Source organism: Cebus imitator, unplaced genomic scaffold (assembly GCF_001604975.1).
Source record: "Cebus imitator isolate Cc_AM_T3 unplaced genomic scaffold, Cebus_imitator-1.0 Scaffold92, whole genome shotgun sequence".
In the NCBI taxonomy this organism is placed as follows: domain Eukaryota; kingdom Metazoa; phylum Chordata; class Mammalia; order Primates; family Cebidae; genus Cebus; species Cebus imitator.
In genome coordinates this window covers 5,024,940-5,051,302 of record NW_016107407.1, presented here as the reverse complement: position 1 = coordinate 5,051,302, position 26,363 = coordinate 5,024,940, and the positions used below count along the sequence as shown (strand labels likewise).

General features: G+C 46.3%; 1 long non-coding RNA gene across 1 annotated transcript; it reads left to right on the top strand.

Moving 5' to 3' along the window:
- The first annotated feature begins 1,660 nt into the window (after positions 1–1,660).
- On the top strand, positions 1,661–25,538 carry LOC119472266. Its single transcript, XR_005201391.1, has 4 exons — positions 1,661–1,845; positions 4,212–4,384; positions 15,793–16,044; positions 25,508–25,538. It is a non-coding gene; the product is annotated as an uncharacterized LOC119472266 (long non-coding RNA).
- Positions 25,539–26,363: the final 825 nt, after the last annotated feature.

The window sequence follows — 26,363 nt, the reverse complement described above, 5'->3', positions numbered from 1 at the left end:
TAGGTGCTGTTAGTTACCATTTGCAGTGAACCAGGTGTCAACTATGTCACTATTTTCAGTCTAATTTAATTTAGCATTGGACTAGATGTGGGCTATTTATAAGGAATGATACTGACTGTGGCTTTGGTTTTGGAGCAGGTGGGAGCCAGTTTAGCCTATGGGGGCCGTGGCCTGCACAGTTCCCAGTTTGGGCACTGTAAGCAGATGCCCAGTCCAGGCACTGCCTCAATTAGACAGGCCAAGTGCTCAGGAGCCATCAGCCCACAGATAATGGCTCTGCAGGAGCTCACTGAAGAGAGTCAGTCCCTGTCTTTGCTGAGGCCTCTGTGGTTAGGATGCTCAGGACAAGGAATCTGCTAGAAACCCAGGACTTTGTCCTGCCTGGTCTAACCCTTCAGGAAAGATGCAATGAAATGGTTTGTTCCCGGGTAGGTTACCCCTTTCCTCATATGGGGCCTTTGGTATCTTCCACTGGACACAAAGAAAGGGCCTTCACAAGTCTCCCTGAATGGGAGCAGTAGCTGAGTTGAACTCTGAGACATATCCTGGCATTCTTGGACTTCCCACACAGGCCCAGGGTGCCTGTGGGGACTTTTCCCAGAACAAATTGAAGGTATACACTCTGACCTGAGAGGTGGCCACTGTGACCAAAGCCGAGCATAGCAAAGTCACATGCCTGACTGGAGGAGGGGCAAGGACTGCGAAATCCCAGCAGGCAGCCAGCGGTGAGCAGGCCAGCAGCAGCCTCAACTGAGGACGATTTCTTCAAACACAACTGCATGACTAACAAATCAGGGTGGGGCATGCAAACCACACAGCTCTGCTGGAGGCCGAGGTAGAAGCTGGGTGGAGATGAAGATTCCCTCCAAGCCCTCCTCAGTGACGCAGCAAATCTAGGGGTTGGTTGAGAGTGCTTATCCTTACCCCCATTCTGCAGTTCCAGACCTCGAATACTGATCTGATGGACACAGGCACCTTCAAAGGGAGCTCAGCACCACACCCAATATTCAGGCTGTAAATAAAGCCAGCACAAGCGTCTGGAATACACTGTGCCCAGTCTCCTACCTGGCAGGCAGCATATCATTTCCCGAGCCTCCCTGGCCCAGTGCCCACCCTTCAGTTCCCTGTGCCTCCCAGCCCGGGCACAGGGGCGGTAACACATTTTAAATTAGACCTGTTCCTTTTCCATTCATGAGCTGTCAGACTGCTCACAAGGGGTCCAACCTGGCATTCCATCTGGGGTACAGTGACGAGGGTGGCCAGACTCCAGGCCCAGGTGGGCACATATTCATGAGTTGGGTCTGAGAAGGTTCTGATCCACTTTAGAGTTGTCCTAGGGAAGGCGTGATAGGGAAGAGGAATTTGAAGCTTTTCTGATGCTCAGGAAGAAGGCACGCCACTGAAGTCTGTTTTTCCCTTGTCATCTTTAATTCATTACCTGGCACAAAGGAAAGCAGAGACATATTTCTGACGGGTTTTTTTATTAGTCATTACAGCGTGGTGAGTGTGTCATCTTTCTGTGTGCTCACATGCAATGCCATGTCACTGTGCAGCCTGGTTCCCAACGTGGCCCCTTGGTGTCCCAGTTTTCGCTCCCTGAGGGCCAGGGACATGCCCTTTCTGTTTGGAAATGTCAGCCTGGTCTCGTTGGCTTCCCTTCTTTCCCCATTCTTCCAGAAAAGTAGACCTGGGAGGAAAGACTGGGTTTTCCAGCGCCTGCTGACTTTCTTGGAAATGATGGGCATAGTGCCCAATTTGCTATTGCCCTAGTTTCCAATGGCTACTTCTAAAGAGGAAAGCGATCCTCTCCTTTCTTGCAGGCTGAAACAAGGAGGAGGTGAGGAGGTGGGGAGGGCTGGGGGACGCACATCTAAACCTGCTATTTCCTTTCCTCAGAGGTGGGGAATAGTCATCCTCCCAGCTAACATTTACCTCCAGGGAGAATGTCACTTCCATTTGGCTTGCATCTTTTCTCTTTTTATCGTGTGTGGCAATATTTTTCTATCGCGTGTGATGCACACACCTTACTCTCAGGGAGATTTATGGAGATCAATGGCTTGTCCTTTCTTTCCCTCAGTGGAAATTGCAGGCCCCAAAGCTGTCTGGGTTGTTTCTATAAAACTGTCCAGGCATATTCTGAACAATGATCCTGGATATTTGCAGGCCCTACTCCCCCCTTAGCTCCCATCTTTCTTCCCCCAAAGAAAGGCTCTTTTCTTCCTTTCTCTCATCTTTTGAGACTATACCTCAGGGGGGCTGTAACTGGGACCCCAGGCCTGAGACAGATCAATGGCAATTGATTAATTCAGAGTGAGAGAGTGGAGTGTATGTGTGTGAGAGAAGGAGAAATAGAGACAGACACAGAGACAGAGGCAGAGATAGACTGAAAGAGAGACAGAGAGACACAGAGACTGTTTGCATGCATCCTGCAATCGTGTCCTGCTATTTTAGACTAAGCTTCACTCTTGATCATCTATTAAAAAAAAAAAAGCTAGAATAATAGATCATGATAATATTGTTATAATAGCAATCTAATGATAATGAATGCAACATGGGCCATTAAGAAATGTCTTCAGGCCAAAAATTGCTAACACAATAAAGCTCACTATGTGCCAGTAACTGTTCTGAGCACTTCACATACATGAACTCATACCAACTAAATAACCTCGCCACAGTCCTATGATATGCCACCTATGAGGTTAGTACTGTTACCAGTTACCCTATTTTATATTAAGGAAACCCCACTACATTGAGGCAAAAATAGCAGAGGAAGCCTTCCAAGTTTCTAAGAAGCTGTAGCCATTCAGGATCTTTTGGGGCAATTCAGCACGGCAGGGTTATGACATCTGGGTTGTCTGGGGTGACTCGCCATGTGCTTAATTGATGTCTTCATTTTTCCAAAGATCTGGCACTTACTGAAGCTCTTGGAACATTGATGCATATTGTGTATGACCAGAGGGAAGACAGTAAATGAATGATTAAGTGACGCTTACCAAAGGCCTCACTTCAAAGTGGGGTGGCCATAGGAAAAAGGGTTCTGTGGTCAGTGAAACTAGGAAATAATAAGTTAAATAGACTAGAAGTTTCCTTATTCACCGGACTTCTCAGAGCTTTTAATGTGGTAACATGCACTGTGACCCTTCCCAAAGAAAACAGAGAATGAAGCCTTTCATCGCAGATTAGACTTCTTTGTGAGAGACGCTCATGGGGCTGGAGTTCCGTGGACTATATAGTAGCCTCGGTTATCCACACTTTTGCTGTCCTTGGTTTGTTACCCATTGTCAACCATGGTCTGAAAATACTAACTAGAAAAGTCCAAAAGAAAACAATCCATATGTTTTAAATTGCACGCTTCTGAGTAGTGCAACGACATCCCACTTACACTGTCCCACTCCTGGCCTCCCTGGGATGTGAATTCTCCATTTGTCTGGCATCTCCACACTGTCTACGCCACTGAGTGCTTGTGTCCAAGTAACCCTAATTTACTTAATAATGGCCCCAAAGCGCAGGAGTAGTGATGCTGGCACTATGGATATGCCAAAGAGAAGCTGTACTGTGCTTCTTTTAAGTGAAAAGGTAAAAGTTCTCTTTCCTCTTAAGGAGAAAAGAAAAAAATTACACCCTGAAGTTGCTATGATCTCTAGTAAAAATAATCTATCTGTAAAATCGTAAAGAAGGAAAAGGTAATTTGGACTAGTTTTGCTGTCTCACCTCCCTCTGCCAAAGTTACAGCCATAGTTCATGATAAATGCTTAATTAAGGTGAAAAGGGCATTAAATTTGTGGGTGGAACAAGTGAATAGAGACATATTGCAATGAACAACTATTTGTGGTTTCAGGCATCCACTAGGGGTCTTCAAATGTACCACCACAGTTGGAAGGCAGTGGGTGGGAGACTACTGTACTTTGGGAAACAGTGTCTGACATAACCAACCTTTTCACTGTCAAGGTGAGTATTGACCTGATATGACCTAGAACTTGAGACATGTCTCTGGTTGTCTGAAAAGACCTGAACATTTGGAGACACAGAAAGAAGAATTTGGATATGCCATTTGGGAGTCATAAAGCACAGTGGAACCCCAACACCTGCTGTCTCTGATGCACTCTCCTCCCCACATCTTTACCTTTGGGCCAGTATACCTAGAGGGGACATTCTGGATATCAATGACATCCCAGAAGGAAAGCGTCCAGCTCTTCTCTTTCTCTGTGCAGGGTTCTCTCACCACCATCAGCAAATGGATGGCAAACTTATTGATGTCCTTAAAATAGGGGCTCCCATGAGTCAAGAACTTCATATGTGATTCCATGAAGCTTTGTGAACACCAGCTATGCTTTACCACCACTAAGCAGTACTACTGAGGAGATCGAGGGCCAAGAACTTCAAAGTAATTTGCTAGAGGACTTTTTATAGATGCAGATGTACAAAAGTATGAGGCCAAAAGCACCCCATTGAAAGACACATAACTTCTGAGCTGGAAGGAAGAAAACTTGGCAGAAAAGAGTTCCTACTGTCAGCAACTAAAGAAAACAGTCATATATGCAACAACCATATTTTGAAGCCCTCCCCAGTAACCAGTAATTGACTATCCTACAGAAGCTTCCTTTGGAATGCTTTCATACCCTACCTATTCTTATTGCTTCTTCCAGGTATACAATCTTCAGTGTTCCCTTCTGACTAAAGTAACTGTTCTCCTTGCTTCTACTCTCACCCGCCTCCTGGACACACTGCTAGATTAATCTTCCTGAAAGGCCAGCAATCTGAAAACACCAATGGGGTTAGTTTAAAAAAAAAAAAAAAAAAAAAGACTTTTAAAAAATCCTGCTTTCCCTAGCCAAAGACAAATGGTAGCCTAGCAAGATGGAAAATTTTTAGACAATAACAATCTCACCCCCAGCCAAACATCAAGAAAAAAAATATGCAGTTGCACTGACATCCCCAACAGCAAACACAGAATGAGGAGATAGGTTTCCACTTTGCTAGGCTGTAATGAGGCACCCTTCCCTCTACTGCCCACCAGAGTGATGTCAAAGAAGACTGACAGGATACTTGCATAGCTATCCAGAAGTTATAATCTCACCTCACCAGTACCAGTGGAGACTATATGAGGATCCTGGACTTCTGCCTTCACCCAAGGCTAACAAGGTACCTCTTTCTCCTCTACACTAGTTACAGAGAAAGGTGAATGGGAAACCACAATTACCACTACCATCCAGTGGTAAGAGGCCTGCCCTACCCTGGCTCATGTGGAGTCAGTGGAATCTTGCTAGAAGAGAACATCTAAATAAAATCCATAGTCCATAGCAATACACAGGCCCAGGATGCAAACAAAAAGTCATTCACCACACCAAGAACCAGAGAAACTGCAAAATAAGTAAGAAAAGACATTCAATAAACACCAACACCAAGATGATGCAGACATGAGAATTATCTGACAAGGAATTTAAAGCAGCCATTATAAAAATGTTTCAATGAACAATGGCAAACAGATTTGTAAAAAAATCTCAACCAATAAATAGAGAATGTAAAGGAGCACTAAATGAAAATTTTAGACCCGAAAAATATATGATAACTAAAATTTTAAAAATCTAGAGAATGGGCTCAGGAACAGAATAAGGAGAACAAAGGAAAGGATAAATAAACTTGAAGATAAAACAATAGAAATTATTCAATCTGAACACGAGATAGAAAATAGACTTAAAAAAAAGAGCAGAGCCTTAGGAAGCTATAGAACTGTAGCAAATGACCTAACATTCATGCTTTCAGAGTCCTGAAAAGAGAAGAGAAGGGAAAAAAAAATTAGAAGAAATGTGGCTAAAAATTTTCAAAATTTAACAAAATATATAAATTTACAGGTTCAAGAAGCTGAACAAACTCCAGTCAGGATAGGCTCAAAGAAATTTACGCCAACACATATCAGAGTCAAACTTCTAAAACCTAAAGACAAATAAAAAATCTGAAAACAGGGAGAGATAAACAATACCTTACCTATGGGTTGGGGGAGGGGAGTGGTAAACCAATTCAAATGACAGCAGATTTCTCATCACAAACCATGGATGCCAGAAGGAAATGGCATGACATTTTCCAGATGCGGAAAGCAAATAACTGTCAACTCAGTTATTTTTGCTGGTGCAGGGTTTTAACTACATGTTGATGGCTACTGTCTGATTAGGATGGTGGTTGCTGAAGGTTGGGGTGGCCGTGGCAATTTCTGAAAATAATAAAGGCAACACTGAAGTTGGTTACATCAACTGACTTCCTTTCATAAAAGATTTCTTTGTAGCATGTGATGCTGTTTGATAGCATTTTACCCATAGTAAAACTTCTTTAAAACTTGGAGTCAATTCTCTTGAGCTCTGCCACTGCTTTATCAACTAAGTTTATGGAATGTTCAAAACTCTTTGTTTTCATTTCAATGATGTCCATATCATCTTTACCAGGAGTAGACTCCATCTCAAGAAACCACTTTCTTTGCTCAATGATAGGAAATCATTTCTCATCTATGCAAGTTTTGCCATCAGATTGCAGCAATTCAGTCACATCTTCAGTCTCCACTTTTTATTCTAGTGCCATGGTTATTTCCACCACATCTGCAGTCTCTTCCTCCACTGAAGTCTTGAACCCTTCAAAGCCATCCATGAGAGTTGGAATCAACTTCTTCCAATCTCCTGTTGTGTTGATATTTTGACCTCCTCCCATAAATCACACGTTTATAATATCATCTAGAATTGTGAGTCCTTTCCAGAAGGTTTTCAATTCACTTCGCTCAGATCTATCAGAAAAATCACTATCTATGGCAGCCATAGCCTTACAAAATGTAGTTCTCAAATAATAAGACTTGAAAGTTGAAATTACTCCTTGATCCATGGGCTGCAGAATGAACATTTTGTTATAGTCATGAAAACAACATTAATCTCCTTTTACATCTCTATCAGAGCTCTTCGGTGACCAAGTGTATTGTCAATGAGCAGCAATACTTTGAGAAAAGTGTTTTTTTCCCTGAGAAATAGGTCCAAACAGTGGGCTTAACAGATTCAGTAAACCAGGCTGTAAACAGATGTTCTGTCATCTAGGCTCTTTTGTCCCATTTTTAGAGCACAGAAAGAGTAGATTTAGCATAATCCTTAAGGGCCCTAGAATTTTTTAATAGCCAATGGGCATTGACTTCAACTTAAAGTCACCAGTTGCACTAGCCCCTAACAAGAGTCAGCCCGTCCTTTGAAGTTTTGAAGCCAGGCATTGGTTCCTCTGTAGCTTTGAAAGTCCAAAATGGCATCTTCTTCCAATAGAATGCTGTTTTCATCTCCATTCAGACATCTGGGCCGCACACTGGCTCATGCCTATAATGCCAGCACTATGCCTATAATGCCAGCACTTTAGGAAGCCAAGGCAGGCAAATTGCTTGAGCTCAGAAGTTTAAGACCAGCCTGGGAAACACAGCAAAACCCTGTCTCCACTAAAAATACAAAAACTAGCCAGGCATGGTGGCAGGCACCTGTAGTCGCAGCTGCTTGGGAGGCCAAGGTAGAAGAATAACTTGAACCCAGGAGGTAGAGATTGCAGTGAGACTTAATCGCACCACAGCACTCCAGCCCAGGTGACAAAGTGAGACTGTCTCAAAAAAAAAAAATCTGATGCTTGTTATATCTATTTTCAAATTGTCTCAGCTTCTAGATAACTTGCTGAAGCTTCTCCATCAGGACTTGCTACTTCATCTTGCACTTTTATGTTACAGACATGGTTCTTTTCCTTAAACCTCATGAACCAACGTCTTCTAGCTTCAGACTTTTTTTTCTTCCTCACCCTTCTCAGCCTTCACAGAATTGGAGAGAGTAAGACCTTTCTCTGGATTAAGCTTTGGCTTAAGGGAATGTTATAGCTCCTTTGATCTTCTATTCAAACCACTCAAGCTTTCTCTATATCAGCAATAGGGCTGTTTCTGTTACTTATCGCTTGTGTGTTCACTGAAGTAACAAATTTCCTTCAAAAAGTTTTCCTTTGCCATCATAACTTGGCTGTTTGGTGCAAGAAGCCTAGCTTACAGACTATCTCAGCTTTTGACACTACTTCCTCACTAAGCTTAATCATTTCTAGCTTCTGATTTAAAGCAAAAGATGTGCCAAGGCCCTTTAAGAGCCCGCCTCTGGCATCAGTATGGGCTGGATGTGAGACAGGGCCTCAATGGAGATTATTCTGGAGCTTTAAGATTTAATGACTGCCTTGCTGGGTTTCGGCTTGCATGGAGCCTGTAGCCCCTTTGTTTTGGCCAATTTCTCCCTTTTGGAATGGGAGTATTTACCCAATGTCTACACCCCCATTGTATCTTGGAAATAACTAACTTGTTTTGATTTTATAGGCTTAGGGGCAGAAGGGACTAGCCTTGTCTCAGATGAGACTTTGGGCTGTAGACTTTTGAGTTAACACTAGCTAAGACTTTGCGGGACTGTTGGGAAGGCATGATTGTATTTTGAAATGTGAGAAGGACATGACATTTGGGAGGGGCCAGGGCAGAATAAGATGTTTTGGGTCTATGTCCCCACCCAAATCTCACATCAAATTATAATTCCCATGTTGACAGTGAGGCCTGGCGGGAGGTGACTGGATCATTGGGGTAGTTTCTAATAGTTTAGCACCCTCTCCCTAGTGCTGTCTGTGATAGAGTTCTCCCAAGAACTGCTAGTTTGAGTGTGTATCACGCCTGTAATCCCAGCACTGTGGGAGGCCGAGGCGGGTGGATCATGAGGTCAAGAGATCGAGACCATCCTGGTCAACATGGTGAAACCCCGTCTCTACTAAAAATACAAAAAATTAGCTGGGCACGGTGGTACATGCCTGTAATCCCAGCTACTCAGAAGGCTGAGGCAGGAGAATTGCCTGAACCCAGGAGGTGGAGGTTGTAGTGAGCCAAGACAGCGCCATTGCACTCCAGCCTGGGTAACAAGAGCGAAATTCTGTCTAAAAAAAAAAAAAAAAAAAAAAAAGAGTGTGTATCATCTCCCTGCTGATCCTGGTCCACCATGTGAAGGTGTGTGTGCTTCCCTTTCACCTTCTGCAGTAATTGTAAGTTTCCTAAGGCCTCCCTAGCCATGCTTCTTGAACAGCCTATAGAACTGTGAGTCAATTAAACCTTCTTTCTTTATAAATTACCCAGTCTCAGGTAGTTCTTTATAGCAATGTGAGAATGGACTGATACAATGTGTAGCTCTCCTTTTCACTTGAACACTTACAGGCCATTGCAGGGTTATTAACTGGCCTAATTTCCATATTGTTGTGTCTCAGGGAACAGAGAGGCCTTAGAAGAAAGAGGGAGATGGGGAACAGCTGGTAAGTAGAGTAGTCGAACAGGTCATCAGTTAAGTTCACCACCTTATATGGGTGCCGTTCATGAGACCACAAAACAATTACAGTAGTAACACTATATATTGCTGATCGCAGATCACCATCACAAATATAATAGTAATAAAAAAGTTTAAAGTATTCCCAAATTAGCCAAATGTGGCACAGAGAGGCAAAGTGAGCACATGCTGTTGGAAAAATAGTACAGATACACTTGCTCTATGCAGGGTTGCCACAAATCTTCAATTTGCAAAAATAATAATAATAACATGAGAAACATAAGAAAGCAAAGTACAGTAAAATGAAATACACCTATATTTAAGAGAAAAGAAAGCTAATTCTGTGCAAAGATGTGTACATATATGTTTATTGCAGCTTTATTTGTAGCAGCCAAACAAAAAACAAGAAAAAATCTTTTTGGGGAAAGCATTGGCTTCCCCAAAATACAACTGTTGAAGCACTAATTTTGGTACTTATTTTGGCAAGATTTTATTGCCAGGAAGAAAAAAAGTCTAATTTTTTGAATGCATTCTTCATTGAGCATGCTCATGAAGGATCTGAGTAATCCTCTCACTGAAGATGAGCAGCTTTCTCCTCCACCAAGTTTCCCTTTGCTCCTCAGGAGAAATAAAGGAGCAAAAGTTAGAATAAGGAGGGGAAATGGAGCTGGCCTTTCACTTCAAGTGTGATTACTTTTCTCCTGAGGTATGTGAAACCAAACACAATTCACCACCGGAAGCAGTACTTCCCTTCCAAAAATCAACCCACTTAATCTGTATGAGAAAGCTGTGCTCTTCAGATTAACATGAAGGAGCCGTTTTTCTGCAAAATAACCACACTGTTCTTACCATGCCCATGCTAAGGTTTCCTAAGCCCCTTTCTGCTCCAGGTGACTTCCACAGCTTCCTCATTTTGCACAACAGTGAACAGTGGCAGTCAATCTGGCTTCTCTCCATTGCACGGGGTTTCTCCCATGACAGACTGAGGATTAGGTGGAGGCAGATGGTGAGACTGGGGCAGGAGTGTGCAGAGAGAAGTTTCAGTTCACTCTGCCACAAATACACTATTTCCTCATTTAGACTGAATCCCAGCTCACCACATATTGGCTGTGTGACCTCGGGCAAATTCCTTAACTACTCTGAGCCTCAGTTTCTCCATCAGTAAAATGAGTTTAATAACGTTGGCCCCGGTAAAGCCAACATTATTTATAATCCTTGGAACAGGATTGTTGGAAGGGTTGTAAGTAATCTGTGGATCAGTCCTTCCCTGGGATCTGGAGCTCATTTACTATCATTATTGTTATTACCCTTACATTGATGTATGCCCATACAAATGCATATATTTACATGACAAATCAACCTGTTAAATGAATAAAAGCAGCAATCCTACTTTGTTTTTAATTAATTTGCTGTGCCAGAGAGGCAATAAAAGGAATGAAATCAGCATTTTTTTCTCAATGTGCCTATCATCAATTAAGCATCTCAGTAAGGGCCTCTTTCCAAGGCTACAAATATTCCTGTCCCAACGCTTGTGGTTGAGCAGGGCCAGATGGAGAGGGTAGCGTGTTACTTCTCTGCTGTTCGGCCCTTACGCCCTTTGCAGAGAGGAGCCTGCTCAGGGCATTTTCCTGTGAATTGTGTGATTATGACTCCAACCTTGCAGAACCTTGACAGGGAGCAAAGCGTCCTGGGTTTTCATCAGGTGCTGCCAGTGGGTCTTTTCCATCTGACATATTAATTCCTGCCTCTTCCTGTAAAGATAATTCATGCTTCTTGGTGGCATTGTGCAGCGCACAATGCGGGTGCCAGGAATCTCCTGCAAACTTCAGCAGGGCTGCATTGTAATGTGCCACTAGATTAACCCAGCCATCTAAAATGCATTTTTAAAAAGCCAAAGGTCCTTCCCATGAATAACATGGTAAGTATTTGAGCTTCATTATAATTTCCCTCTAATGGAGTTTGGGGAAATGAAATGGGAGTTATTAGCCAGATTTATAAGGCTGTTGCCTGAGAAAAAAGGGATGAAGAGGGGCTGACTTAGCAGACAAGGTGCATTGGCTATTTGGCCACATTGGCCCACAGTTTGCAAAGATGGAAAATATCTTTACCTAGCAAGCACTATTCCTGTGCTTTCAACTGAAGGCTAGCTGTGCTTTCCTAATCTGAGGAAGCAGTGCACATACATCTGCCAGCGGCCCCCTCTCTGTGTCTGAGTCTTGGATTCAACACCCCACTCTCAGAGCGAGTGCCTCATATCAGTGATTCAAATGACTATGCATGAAAACTCTACCGCTGGTCTTTGGAGGGTGGAAAACCACTTCATTCAAGTGCAGACACACAAAACTCACCCATGGGTCTTTGGAGGGCAGAAAACACCTTCATTCAAGTGCAGACACACATGTTGTATTGGAAATGGCTGGCCAAGGTTCCCGAAGGAGGAGGAAGCATATGCCCTCCAAATGAAGTCAAGAAAGGATCTGTTGCCTGGAAGAGACAGGCCTGGTGAGGTGAGAGCCTGGGTGCTCTAAGCAGCCAGAGGACATCCCGCAGCCACCGGGTAACCCGTGAAGGCGAAGAGAGCTTCTAGTGGTGGGCAGGAACTGCCAGGCCTGCAGTGCGGCTGTGTTCCACATGTCCAGGGTATACCAGCTGCCTCTGCGCTGCCTTTAGATGAGCAACCGTGATGCTGATGTTCTTGTTAAGGAACTGCATTGTTTTGCTAGGGCTTCCACAGCAAAGCGCCACAGGCTGGGGGGGTGGCTTACCCAACGGAAGTCTGCTTTCCCACCATTCGGGAAGCTGGAAGTCCAAGATCAAGGTGTGGGCAGGGTTGGTTTCTCCTGGGGCCTCTCTCCTTGGCTGGGAGGTGGCCGCCTTCTTGATGTGTCCTCACGCGGCCTTTCCCCGTGCAAGCTCATCCCTGGTGTCTCTTCTTCCTGTTACAACGCAGTGGTATTGGATGACGACCCACCCCAATAACCTCATTTTAACTCAATGACCATTTTAAAGATGCTGTCTCCAAAACAGTCACATTCTGAGGTCCTGAGGGTTGGGACTTCAACAGATGTATTTGTAGGAACCAGATTCAGCCCATAGCAGGGACTTTTAGACTTTTTATTTATTTATTTATTCATTTATTTTTATTTATTTTTTTAATTTTTATTTTTTGAGACAGAATTTTGCTCTTGTTGCCCAGGCTAGAGTGCAGTGGCACGACCTCAGCTCACTGCAACTTCCGCCTCCCGGGTTTAAGTGATTCTCCTGCCTCAACCTCCTGAGTAGCTGGGATTATAGATGTCAGCCACCATGCCTGGCTAATTTTTTGTATTTTTAGTAGAGATAGGGTTTCATCATGTTGGCCAGGCTAGTCTCGAACTCCTGACCTCAGGTGATCCACCCACCTTGGCCTCCCAAAGTACAGGGATTACAGGCATGAGCCACCATGCCTGGCCAGACTTTTATGATAACAATGTTCATTTAAAGCCATAATTGTCACTGAGTGCCGGGTATTTATTGGACGTCACCTGCATCCTCAAAACTGACATGCGAGGCAGATAGCATTATTGTTCACACTTCAGATATTAAGAAACTGAGGCACACTGCCATGAAGCACCTCATCTGGTTGGTGGCAGGACTGTACCCATCCCGTAGGCTACCCGAGCCTGTACTTTCGATCATTCTGTCTCATCATTCTGCCTCTTCTCCTGTGTTTGTGGCAGAAAAATGTGCACACTCTAGAAGAGAAGAAGGAAAAGAAAACCCATCCACAACTCCACTCATCTGGTCTTTGTACATAGATGTGGATTGTGTGACATACTCCGTTTTCCTGTCCTCATTCCTCCTTCACACCAGCTAACATCTTTGACACAGCATTATTGGTGGCAAGACTGAAAGAGAGCTGTGGGGATTTAAAAACTGTGTCTGCAGCCAGGCGCAATGGTGGCTCACACCTGTAATCCCAGCACTTCGGGAGGCCGAGGCGGGCCGATTACTTGAGGCCAGGAGTTTGAGACTAGCCTGGCCAACATGGTGAAATACCATCTCTACCAAAAATACAAAAATTTGCCAGACGTAATGGTGCAAGCCTGTAATCCCAGTTACTCAGGAGGCAGAGGCAGGAGAATTACTTGAACCTGAGAGGCAGAGGTTGTAGTGAGCGGAGATCAGGCCACTGCACTCCACCCTAGGTAACAGGGAGACTTCATAAAAAATGAAAAAAAAAACTGAGTCTGCAAAAAATAAAAGCATGGGACAGTGTTTAAGGATACAGGGTTGGGTGTAAGAAGCAGGTTCCTTCGCAATGTGTGCAGTACGAGCCCAATTTAAAACAAAACAAAACAAAAATTATCACCAGAATTCTAGGTAGATCTCTGGCTACTGGGCCTACGGGCAGTATTCATTTTCCTTCTATATCACCTATATGTGTTTCCCATATTTTTCAAAAATGCTATAATGAGCATGTAGACACAATGACCTCTGAGAGCAGAAATGAAAACAATAAACGTCATAAGAGAAAAATTAAACCGTGCTGGCTTACAGCACCACAGGTCCGATTCACTGATGCAGTCTCCATTCTGGAAGATTTCTCTGTTTGTGCCCAGAAGGGAAAACAAAGGCAGCAGACGGAGTCGGTGAGGAAATCTATTGGAAACAACATCCTGAGTGAGGAAAGCGACAAAAGAGCCACCTCCCTAAAAGCAGCCCAAAGTGGCCATTCAAATAGTAAAAATGACGCAGGCATTTGGAAACAAAGTCCCAGCTTGCAGTCGGAGCTTCCTGAGCCAGTGAAAACAGCGAGTGCGGAAGAGGAAGCTCAGGCTGCCCCGTGTCCCCAGGGCCCACGGCTGCCACCTTTGCCAGGACCCCTGGGGGCTCAGAGAAAGCTCCATTCTTCTCCTCCCAGTGGAGGGTTAGCCCCATGCCCCAGGTGCCCAGCAGCCTGGTGGGCATGCCGAGATTCGCCTGTGGGGAGCAAGGCCGCCCTTGGAGGGGAACCCAGAAGTGGCCCTGGCCGGGCTGGGCATGTATTTTACCTCAGGCCACCTGCTTCCTGCTGGGCGGCATGGTCAGGAGCCAGCGAGGCAGACACAATGGGCAAGACCCACGTCACTTTCTTAGGGGAAGAAAATTACTCTTTGTGGACCAAGAGATCAGGACAGGATATCTATAAGTGTTTAAAGAAAAGCCCAGTCTGCAGTCCCCTCCCTCCCCAAGCACTTCCGAAATGTCCCGCAACACGCCTGGCTCTTTAAATATCCAAACCCAGAATAAATGTGCACGCAGCATTTCCCCCAGCAACAGGTCCACGCGGCTGCCAGCTGAGTCACAGATGTCAGAGCTGGGCTGGGCCTCTGAGATCACCAAGTTCAGGCTAAGAGCAGAATGACCAGCTCTCGGTGCCTCTTCCCTGTGAAGACACCTACTGGCTGTGTCACTGCTAGACACCTGTCCTCTCCCAGCGTCTTCTTGGCCTGTGCCCTTAGTAACCATTCAACCACCCAGCCTAGGCTGCTAGGGCCACTGGATGCTTTTCAATGAGATTCTGAGTCTAGAGAGGCAAAAGGACTCGCCGCATTGCACAGCTTGTTCCTGATGGAGCTGGAGCCGAAACCTGGTGTGACTCGCCTCCTCCAGCTCTTTCCTGGACTCTAATGGATCTCTTGGGTCTGATGATTGTTTTGTAGGGCCATCCTGTGATGGTGTGGGTGATTGCTATAGATTAGAAGCTGTTGAATGTACTTTCTGTAAGATCCCTCCAGATAGGTTTAGACAGGCATTTCTCTTAAGTTTTGGATTTTTATCAACTTGGACTATATCTGTGGTTTGGTTTAGTTTTTCATAAAAATTCTTTTTGGCCTCTGGCAAAGATAACTCCTACCAGACCTCAAGACGTGAAACAGATACAAGTAGAGCTGATCTGGCTGGAGCGGGAGCAAAAGCCCAAAGCTCCCTCTTCCACAGCCTCCTTCTGCTGGACACCCCCATGTGTCCTGGGACTCGGAGCTCTGAGCAATTGTTTGCAAAGCACTGGGCCAGTCAGTATCTGATGGAGTTGCTCATATCTGAGAATCTCTGACTTGTGATTATGTGATGTGGATAATGAAGGAAATGTCCCCAGGTTCCTACCCTATACTCTACCAAACTTGGCAGCATAGAGTAGCAAATAAGGATGACCTGACAGGTGTGCTGAATTTAAATGGACCGAGGGGTCATCAGTGAAATGTACGCCCAGGGGTCATCAGTGAAATGTACGCCCAGGGGTCATCAGTGAAATGTCCAAGCCCAAAATAAATCATTTATTCTTTCATTCTGCCAACAAAAATGGACTGCTAAGCACACCAGATTATATGCAGGAAAGTAATCACAGCCTTTATTCTTAAGGAGGTTTGGGTTTTATGTAAGAAAATCTGACATATAAATACAAAGAAAATTTAAATACTTCCAATACAATGTTTTTCAGATTTTCATGATCAAGAGCCACCCTTTCCAGCAAGAATCACCACCAATGGCTTCATGGAAGAAGTGGCATTTGAAGAATAGTATGATTTTGACAAGTGGAGCTGGGAGAGGAGGACACTTCTGAATAAGGAAGCAGCATGTTCAAAGGCCAGGGGGCCACTTGGTTGCACAGGCTGAACCATATTCACCTCTAGGAAGCCATTCAGGTAACCGTGTGGAATTGGCCACATGGCAGCCCTGCTGGAAAGCACAGGTGTGTTCAAGAAAGTCTGAGCTTGGGGAGACCGTGGGAGGGATCTGAAAGGGGAATGAGAGAGATCAGGTAGGGATCAGGGGACGGAGGGCCTGGAACACTAGGCAAAGGCACCATGGCTCTACTCTGCACACAGTGGGAGGTTGCTAAGCATTTCTGAGCGGGTAAATTACAACAGTGTCAAGCTTTACGAAGCTGGACCTAGCCATGGTATGAGGGTGAAATGGGAGGAGGGATGGAAGGCCAGGACATGGTTGAAAATACTGCTGCAGTAAAGGGGACAGGGAAGGGACCAACGGTTGTGAGGAGGTGGTTGGTACACCTGGAAAAGAAGGGATCAGTGCAAAAAAAAATTTTTTTAAGTCCCAGGAAAATCAACCAGACTTCACAAATAACTGACTTGGAGATCAGAGGAGTGGAACAGTCAGAGGGACTAGTCAGCCTGTTCTGGGAACCTGGGGAAAGAGTGGGGATCTTTTGCACTTTTAGGGGAGAGCACAGGGGTTTGTGGCTGGTGAGGCAAATGAGAAGTTCGATTTTAGGCCTGGGATGCCTGAGATGTTGGAGAGAGAGCCAGTTCATTGTGCCAGTCTTTATGTCACCCCACACACCCATGTGCACAAACTCCTCTTAGTGTTGACAGTGAAACAGTCTGACTTGGAAGGAGGGTTATCAATTCCAACAGGTCCCATACTACATTTCCTTCATCTGATTTTCTCCCCTTCTTCTCTCCTCCCTAGGGAACACAGAGCTCAACGTGAGAGAAAGCCAAAAATGCAACTTCCCTGTGGCAAATATGGGCAACAATTAGAAGTGCAAGGAAGGGGAATTCCCCCGGTCCCATATTTTCCAGCTGAGCTGTGATAGTCAGGGTAAACAGTGACAAAAATAATCACAGTTGCTTGCTACTTGGAATATTATTATCTGAACAGTTGGTGGATAGGAACTGTTTTTAAAACAGTTATCAAAACAAACCCAGGGAGAACATCTGTGGGGCCACGGGCCTGTGAGCCAGCTGAGGAAGGAGGCCATAACCCAGCAGCCTCTCTATCAAGTGTCCTTGCAGGGCAGGCAAGGGGACATCCCAAAGATGGTCAGGGTGGGGTGGGATGGCCCAGGGCGAGAGGAGGCAAAAACAGGAAAGCAAGGGTCTGGCATGCAAACCAACTCTGAGCAACATACAGAAATGCAACTTCTAGAAACAAGGAGGCATAGGTAACGCGGGACCTCGAGCAGTGATGGGAGGGCGGGGTGGCTGCGGGCTCCCCTGCAATCGCTTTAGGGCTGGTGAAATCTGCAGTGAAAACATCACATGCTATTTACAGCCATAAGTTGACAGCCGTGTTATTTAGTATGACGTTTATAAAAAATAAATGGTAGGCAGTCTTTTCCTTCCTTGCTTCTCCGGCCATGGAAGAAAGGTTTTTAGGTGCATACTTCTCTGCTTTGTTTCGCTTATTTTCCTTTTTAAAAAATGTAACGAATGAGGGCAAGGATAACAACTGTTTATTATCTAAAAGCTCGAATGAGGCCCAGGCTGAGGGACCTGAACTTCCTGGAGAGAAAAGACAGGGAACTAGAGGGTGGGCGCCACCGTGGGAGAGCGTGTCCCGAAGCCCGGATCCCTCCTTTCCTTCTCGTTGACCTGGGGCAGGGAACAGCTTTCAAAACAAAATTCTTACAGGGGTTTTGTTTGAGGTCTTTGTGTGTGGTGAGTTCTTTTTTAAGTAGAGAAAGGATTTCCACTGGCAGAATTGCTTCCCCCCCTCTATTCTGGTCCCCTAATCCCTTCAATAAACCTTATAAATGCTCCCCGACTTTCTCTCTTCGGTCTCCCCATTGTGTAGGGCGCTTGCGTAACAACTAATTGCACGCTATGGTTGAAGAATAAGGGGCGGGTTTGACGTTTGGGAGGACAAGTTCAATTAAAGAAGGGAATGGAGATTATTTGAATGCCCTCTGGGCTGCAGATCTAAGGCCAATTTTATTAGTAATTCTCCACTCAGTTTTATTAGTCACAAATACGATATTTTTATCTTAAAAACAAAAGCAACTGATGGCCGATGGGCTCGTGTGCCAACTGCAGCCTGGAGGTATAACGAGGGGGAGAGTGATTGGAGATCTGGCAAGAAGCCTGTCATCTTCGATGCAGAGGCTCCGGAACCGTCTTCCTCCTCTGTCCTGTCTGTGTGGGGTCCAGCACAGAGAGCCCTGCAAGCCTCCCTGAGCCACGTTCTCTCTCTCACCTCCCAGCCATGAGAAACCATGGCTTTGGGGATCCCATGGCCCCGACAAGAATGAGGAGCTCTCTAGCCAGAGCTGAAGGGATGTCTTGGAGAGGTGCGAGGCCAGGCAGCATCTCGGGAGGGCTGGGAGGCAGGAGGGCCAGGAGGGTTTCCTAAGAACCTATCATTGTTGAGGGCCTTCCTTGCCCAGCATAAGGAAAGCCTCATCTTTCAGCAATCTAAGGCTCTCCAGCTGAGTCCTTGAAAAGACCAGAGTGGAAGCAGCTTTGGAACTGGGTAATGGGTAGATGCTGAAACTGTTTTGAAGCGAATGCTGAGAAAAGCCTGTATTGCTTTGAACAGAGCATTAAGGATGATTCTGGTGAGGGCTCAAAACAAGAGAATAGATGTAGAGAAAGACTAAAACATCTTAGAGATTACCTGTGTGGTTGTGAGCAAAATGCTGGTGGGAATATGGGCAGGAAAGGCCATTCTGATGAGGTCTCAGATGGAAATGAGAGGCAAGGTATTAGAAATTGGAGGAAAGGCCATGCTTTTTATGAAGTGGCAAAGAACTCAGCTGAATTGTGTTCATGCCTGAGAGCTTTATGGAAGGCTGATATGGTTTGGCTCTGTGTCCCCACCCAAATCTCATGTCAAGTTGTAATTCCCAGTGTTGGAGGAGGGACCTGGTGGGAGGTGATTGGATCATGGGGGCGGATTTCCCCCTTGCTGTTCTCATAATGGTGAGTGAGTTCTCCTGAGATCTGGTTGTTTAAAAGTATGTAGCACTTCCCTTTCACTCCTTCTCTCCTTCTCCACCATGCGAAGAAAGTGCTTGTTTCCCCTTCACCCTCTGCCATGACCATTAAGTTTCCCCAGACCTCCCCAGCCATGCCTCCTGCACAGCCTGTGCAACTGAGTTGATTAAACCTCTTTTCTTTATAAATTACCCAGTCTCAGGTAGGTTTTTTTTTTGAGATGAAGTCTCACTCTGTCACCCAGGCTAAAGTGCAGTGGCATGATCTTGGTTCACAGCAACCTCTGCCTCCCGGGTTCAAGTGATTCTTCTGCCTCAACCTCCTGAGTAGCTGAGATTACGGGCATGTGCCACCAGCCTGGCTAATTTTTGTATTTGTAGTAGAGATGGGGTTTTACCATGTTGGTCAGGCTGGTCTCGAACTCCTGACCTTTGTGATCCACTCGCCTCAGCCTCCCAAAGTGTTGGGATTACAGTCGTGAGCTACCACGCCTGGCCTCAGGTAGTTCTTTACAGCAGTGTGAGAATGGACTCATACAGAAAATTGGTACCAGAGGAGTGGGGCATTGCTATTAAGATACCTGAAAATGTGGATGTGACTTTGGAACTGGGAAATGGGCAGAGGTTGGAACAGTTTGGAGGGCTCAAAAGAAGACAGAAAGATGAGGGAAAGTTTGGAACTTCCTAAAGACTTATTGAATGGTTGTGACCAAGATGCTGAAAGTGGTATGGACAGTAAAATCCAGGCTGAGGTGGTCTCAGATAGAGATGAGAAACTTATTAGGAACTGGAGTGAAGGTCACTCTTGCCATGCTTTAGCAAAGAGACTGGCAGGCATTGTGCCCCTGCGCCGAAGATTTGTGGAATGTTGAGAGAGATGATTTAGGGTATCTGGCAGAAGAAAACTCTAAGCAGCAACGTATTCAAGATGTGGCCTGGCAGCTCTAACAGCCTATGTTTATTTGCATAAACAAAGAAGTGACCTGAAACTAGAACTTATATGTAAAAGAGAAGCAGAGCATAAACGTTTAGAAAATTTTCAGCCTGAACATGCAGTAATAAAGAAAAACCCATTTTCTGGGGAGGAATTCAAGGCTGCAGAAATTTGCATAAGTGAAGAAAAGCCGAATGATAGTAGCCAAGACAAAGGGAAAAATCCCTCCAGGGGATTTCAGAGACCTTAGCAGCAGCCCCTCCCATCACAAGCCTGGAGGGCCAGGAGAGAAAAATGGTTTCATGGGCCAGGCCCAGGGCCCTACTGCTCTGTGCAGCCTTGAGACATGGCGTCCTGCATCCCAGCCACTCCAACTCCACCCATGGCTAAAAGGAGCCAAGGTACAGCTCGGACCACTGCTTCAGAAGGTACAAGTCCCAAGTCTTGGCAGCTTTCATGTCGTGTTGGGCCTGTGGGTACACAGAAGGCAAGAGATGGGGTTTGGGAGCCTCTGCCTAGATTTCAGAGGATGTATAGAAATGCCAGGATGTGCAGGCAGAAGTCTGCTGCAGGGGCAGGGCTCTCATGGAGAACTTTTACTAGGGCAGTGCAGAGGGGAAATGTGGGGTTGAATCCCTCACACAGTGTCCCTACTGGGGCACTGCCTGTTGGAGCTGTAAGAGGGCCACTGTCCTCCAGACCCCAGAAGAGTAGATCCACCAACAACTTGCATCATGTGCCTGGAAAAGCCACAGACATTCAATGTCAGCCATGAAAGCAGCTATGGAGACTGTACCCTGCAGAGCCACAGAGGTAAAGCTAAGACCTTGGGATCCCACCGCTTTCATCAGTGTGACCTGGATGTGAGACATGGAGTTAAAGGAGATTATTTTGGAGCTTTAAGATGTAATGACTGCCCTGTTGGGTTTTGGACTTGCAAGGGACCTGTAGTCCCTTTGTTTTGACCAACTTCTTCCTTTTGGGTTGGGGGCATTTACCCAATGCCTGTTCTCCCATTGTATCTTGGAAGTAAATAACTTGATTTTACAAGCCCATAGGCAGAAAGAACTTGCCTTGTCTCAGATGAGACTTTGAACATCAACTTTTGAGTTAATGCTGGAATGAGTAAAGACTTTGGGGGTCTATTGGAAAGGTATTAATGTGTTTTGAAATGTAAAAAGAACATGAGATTTGGGAGGGGCCAGGGGTGGAATGATATTGTTTGGCTCTGTGTCCCTACAGAAATCTCTTGTCAAATTATAATTCCCAGTGTTGGAGGAGGGACCTAGTGGGAGGTGACTGGATTACAGAGGCAGATTTCCCCTTGCTGTTCTTGTGAGAATAGTGAGGGAGTTCTCACGAGAGCTGGCTGTTTAAAAGTATGTGGCACTTCCCTTTTGCTCTCTGTCTTCCGCTCTGCCATGTGAAGAAGGTGCTTGCTTCCACTTCACCTTCCCCCATGATCCTAAGTTTCCTGAGGCCTCCTCAGCCATGCTTCCTATACACTCTGCAGAACTGTGAGCCATTTAAACCTATTTTCTTTGCAAATTACCCAGTCTCAGGTATTTTTTTATAGCAGTCTGAGAACAGACTAATACAAAGGCAGAACTTAAAGGCAATGAACTATGATATCTGGTGGAAGACATATCTAAGCAGCAAAGCATTCATGGTGCTGTGTGGCTTCTTTGAGCTGCATATAGTAAAATTCAAGGGAAGATAAATGATGTAAAGATGAAATTTATCATTTAAAGGGAAGCAGAATAGAAATATTGGGAAAACTCTGAGACTGGTCATTAAAGAATAAAAAGTGTGTTTGGGAGAGAATACTAAGAGTGTGACCAAGCTGCTATTTGTTCCTCTTTTTATAAAAGCGAGAGTGAAAGACGATGAGAGGGGAGTGGTGAAGGGTGAGGAGGAATGCGGTAAAAATGAGGCCAAGATAACAGAAAGGTATGGGGTAAAGGGAAGGAAATGGGGCTGAAAAAAAATGAGGAAGAAAGGCAACGCACATTTATACCACCTTTCCTGGGGGCCAGAAGAATGCTAGGCATCTCCCAGGACAGAGGGCCCCATACAAAGGTAATTTCATTCATGAAAGGAGGCTCCATTTATTCATTAGTTCATCAGATGTATTTCGAAGCACTTCCTGTGCACCAGATACTGTGGTGACCATTGGTCACATGACAGAATGAAACCAAGGACAACGCCTGCTCTCACGGGGTCATGTGCACTGGGGCAGTGTGGAGTGCCATGGATGTTAGCTCACTCAATTCTCACAGCAACTCCAACAGACTAACAGAAGGTTATCGAGTTGCTCAAGGTCCCATGGCCCATCAGTGATCAAGAGGGCCTTTCGATGAGGATTTCCTTGGCTTTAAGTCAAAACCCACTGAGCAAAGGAAAGCCTTATGCTTTGAGAGGTCCCAGCATGAAGTACCCAACATTTTATGGGAATGGTACCAAAAAAATGCAGGCATCTGTGACAAAGCTGCCCTAGAATGGCCTCCGCTGGTACCTGGGGGCACCTTATATGGGCATTGAGAACATTAATTCCTCCTAAATTCAGGAGCTGAAGCTCAGGCAAGGGCTGGGGAGCTGGCGTTGGGGTTTGAGTGTGGGGGAAGATGTCAAGGAACCCATGTCCCTCTCCTTACCCCAATCTGGTCCCCAAGCCTCTGCCTTCCACGCTGCCAACCCCCACCAGCTCCTGAGTCTTGTCTCTCCAAACCCAAGCCAAGAGGCAGAAGGGATATGTGGCGATAGTCATGAGGTCTGTCCTGCCTCTCTAGTGTCCTGTGCTTGCTTCCCCTTCACCTTCCCCCCATGATTGTAAGTTTCCTGAGGCCTCCCCTGCCCCTCTGCTCCCCATTCCAGCTCTCTGGTTGGCCACCTGTTTTCCTGCTGAGCCCTAGGCACTCATCTCTTCCATCTCTGCTTCCTTCCTGGGCTTCCTCTTGTTTGTGGAGGACATTTCCCTGTCTCCGGGGTTCTACTTGCCCATCCGTGGGTTTGCAAAGCCTGACAGCCCCGCAGGATGGGCTTGGTCTTGCGGTCCCTCTGGAAGCTCAAATTCACAACAAAGAACTCACTTTCTTTCCCTGGATGAGCTGCTCCCAAGTTCAACACCTCAGTAAGTGCTCCAACATCCTTCCTGCCACTCCAGCAGGGGCCTCCTCCCCTTCCCCACACCACCCCCAAGCACAAAGAGGGTGTCCCCATCTCTGCCACTCCTACTTAGTCCTAGATTCTCATGCCTTCTGCCCACCTCGCACTCCCAAGCCCTTCCCCAGATGGTATCCAGGATGAGCACTTGAAGATACAGACCTGATTATCTCATTCTAACCAACCCACTCTTGCAGAGCTTGAGATTTTTAAAGCTTCTTTTTAGGCTTCCCTTTGCTAGCAGACTTTTCTCATTCGGATTCCAGCCTGTCTTTTCAAGCTTCAGGTCCTATACCTCTCCACAGGCCTCCGCTACACACATACACACACATGCACACACGCACATACATACACACCATACCCTGGCCATGCCCATCTAGTTACTCACACGTGCAGCCCCTGACAGAGTGCCGATATTTGCACTTAGGACATGACACTGATGCTTGTTACGTTTCTTAAACATACCGCAAGTATATGTTTTCTGTGCTTTTCCTCCTATTATTCCCTCTGTTGGGAACGTTGTCCTCCCTTTCAGCCTAACATAGTCCTATCCCTTCTCTTCAGGACCTGGCCCAACAGCGCCTCCTCCATGAAACCTGCTTCCCTGATGCGGCTCTTACATTTCCACCATGCAAAAACTGACAGTTCGTGCAGGAGGGAGCCATGCCGCTCTCATCCCCTGCCTCTGCCCCTGGTGCAGGGGACAGGTCCATTTGCTGCATGAGTGAATGAACCAACGTCTCAGCAGTTCCTGGTCACTCTTAAGGCTGGTCTCTCCCCGAGGAAGCCCAGGCCCCCAGCGTCACCGAGCTGTGCACACAGAGAGATACTCATCTTGGTGTCTGTCTGGCCCCAGCAGTTGGATGGTGTCACTAAGAAAGCCAGAGCTGCTTTGCCTGCTATCATTGCTGCTGAAATTCGCAACTCAAGCGTTAACATAACCAAGGAAACCTGGCTTCCCCCAAACACCCCCCACACTTAGTTTGAGAAATGGAGATGGAGCCAAAGTTAAGTCAAGACTCACCTGAGGAAGCCCCTGGCCCACCATCGAGGTCATGCCTGCCACTCCCAGGCCGCCCCTCCCAGGGAACGGGCTCATGCAGGGTTAAGGGGTAGCTGACTCCCAGTGGGTAACTGGACTTCTCTGGGGAGGGGGACAAAATCCAAGCATGGGCCGTTCTCACTTCAGACCAGGGGGACTGCACACTCTCCCTCCTTCCTTCTTGGAGGGAACATCTGCAGTTCAGGGACTTTGCAAAAATTTCACACTCAGGGCTAAGAGAAATTCTATTTCTTGGAGGATTCTAGTTTGGCTTAGAGGAGGTTTTTAACCCCCCTCCAGTTAAATGGACCAAGTATCTTGGAAATTACCTCACAGAGTCATGCCACCAACACCAAATGAGAGCCATCTGTACAGATGAAACAGTTAGGAGCTTTTGTGTCACCGCGGACGCAAATGTGTAGCCCATTCATTGTGAGAGGAGGCACTTTATTCCTGAGTTTCTCTTTTTTTTTCCTAACACAGAAGACGCTTCAGTCAGTGGGTAGGAAACAGGAAGGAACCCGTTGTTTTAAATAGCAGACAGCAGAGAATTGACTCATTATGGTCTGCTTGCTCAGAGAGTGTCAGCCAGAAGGCAGCCAGCCCAGCCCCCACAGCCCCCGAGACATGGGTCAGGGGGCATGGCTGGGATTTTCTCACAAGGAGTCTGAGAGAATCCTGTTCAAACCTCTTTCAGAGGGAACTGGTGAAGCCCTAGGTTTCTATCTTACTAAAGACTTCACCACACATGGCTGTCAAAAAAAAAAAAAAGAAGAAAAGACAAAAACAAAAGCCCCCGTAAAAACCTACAAGAATACCTGGAAGTCAGACAACATCCTGTGTTTCCCTTTCCTTCCCGAATGACTTGAGTAGGACAAACACAGTTGCAAGCCTCCTTTCTTATCCTGCCAGTTGCCTCTTTGCACTCTTCTGGGGTTTACAACAGTTGGCCCAGGGGTGTGAGGGAACAGACGGGAGCGGCATCTGCCGGGACAGAGGGCCCTACACAAACGTAATTTCATGCAGGGAAAATGCACCGCGCCTCCGCCTCCCCCGGGCTGCAGGGCCCAGGAGCCCAAGGGTTAATCTGTGTCAAATCCATCACTGTGACAGCCAAGCACACAAATTAGTCCTGCCCAAGCTGTCCCGACCTCTGAATTTAATTTTTTAAAAGTGCTTTGTATTGTTTCTGATGTTCAGATCGGAGGCCAGGTGTCGTGATGGCACCCGGGGGAGATGACAGGGTCAGGCCCTCGTGTACCGCGTCTCACATCGCCCTCCAACGTCCTGAGCCTTCTTTGTCAAAGCAGACTAAGAGCGACCTCATTTCCAACACGCAGGCCCAGGAACCTCGAAACTGACCTGCTGGAGTCTCCTGGCAAGCCTCACCAGCGGTGCTCCTGTGTCCTCCACACCATGCTTCTCCTGCACTTTGCAGACAACTGCTGATCCCCAAGGGCGGCAGGCGTGGCTGTAACCCCATCCATGGACGGACTACACACAGCCATGGGGGCTCATAGTTTTGAGGGAACGTGTTCCCTTTCCGGGTCCATGAGGGGGACATACCTTTAAGGGCAAGAATTTCCCGGGCGCCATGCCCCCCTCCCATCTCTCTCCATCCGGGAGATTCAGCGGTTTATGTTTGAATTTCGCCGGAACCGGAAGAAACTAAAAGTCACTCCAGCGGAAGTTCTAAGGAGCGCCTTTCATTGGCTCCCGCCCTTGGAGAAGGTGGGAGTTTCTCCCAGGATAAAAGTGCGTGCTCCCTCACCTGCGCCAGATTTTCCAGGTCTCTGGAGTCCCCTTCCACACTGTGGGAGCTCCCTCTGGGATTTTCCCCTCTGGAATCCCATTCCACACTCTTCGTGGAAGCCTTTCTCTTCTCCTTTCCTTCTCTTTTCTCTACCTAAATAAAATCACCTTTCTGCAACACTCTTTTGGGTCTGATACTCACTTTGCGAGCATAGGTGCAGCGAAAGCGGCCCCACCGCTTATTCTTTTAGTGGTTGGAGGCCAAGAACCCACAACGATCACCAGCATCCAAGAAAAACCCGGTTACAGTTTGACCTGAAACTGATGGTGACTCCCGTCCACCAACAGGAGTGGTCAAAACATCCTCTTTGGAGTATTAAGTGTTTGTAGAACCCTGGACATTTATGGCAGCAGAGTGGGTAGCAGCCTCAAGGAGAAATCTTG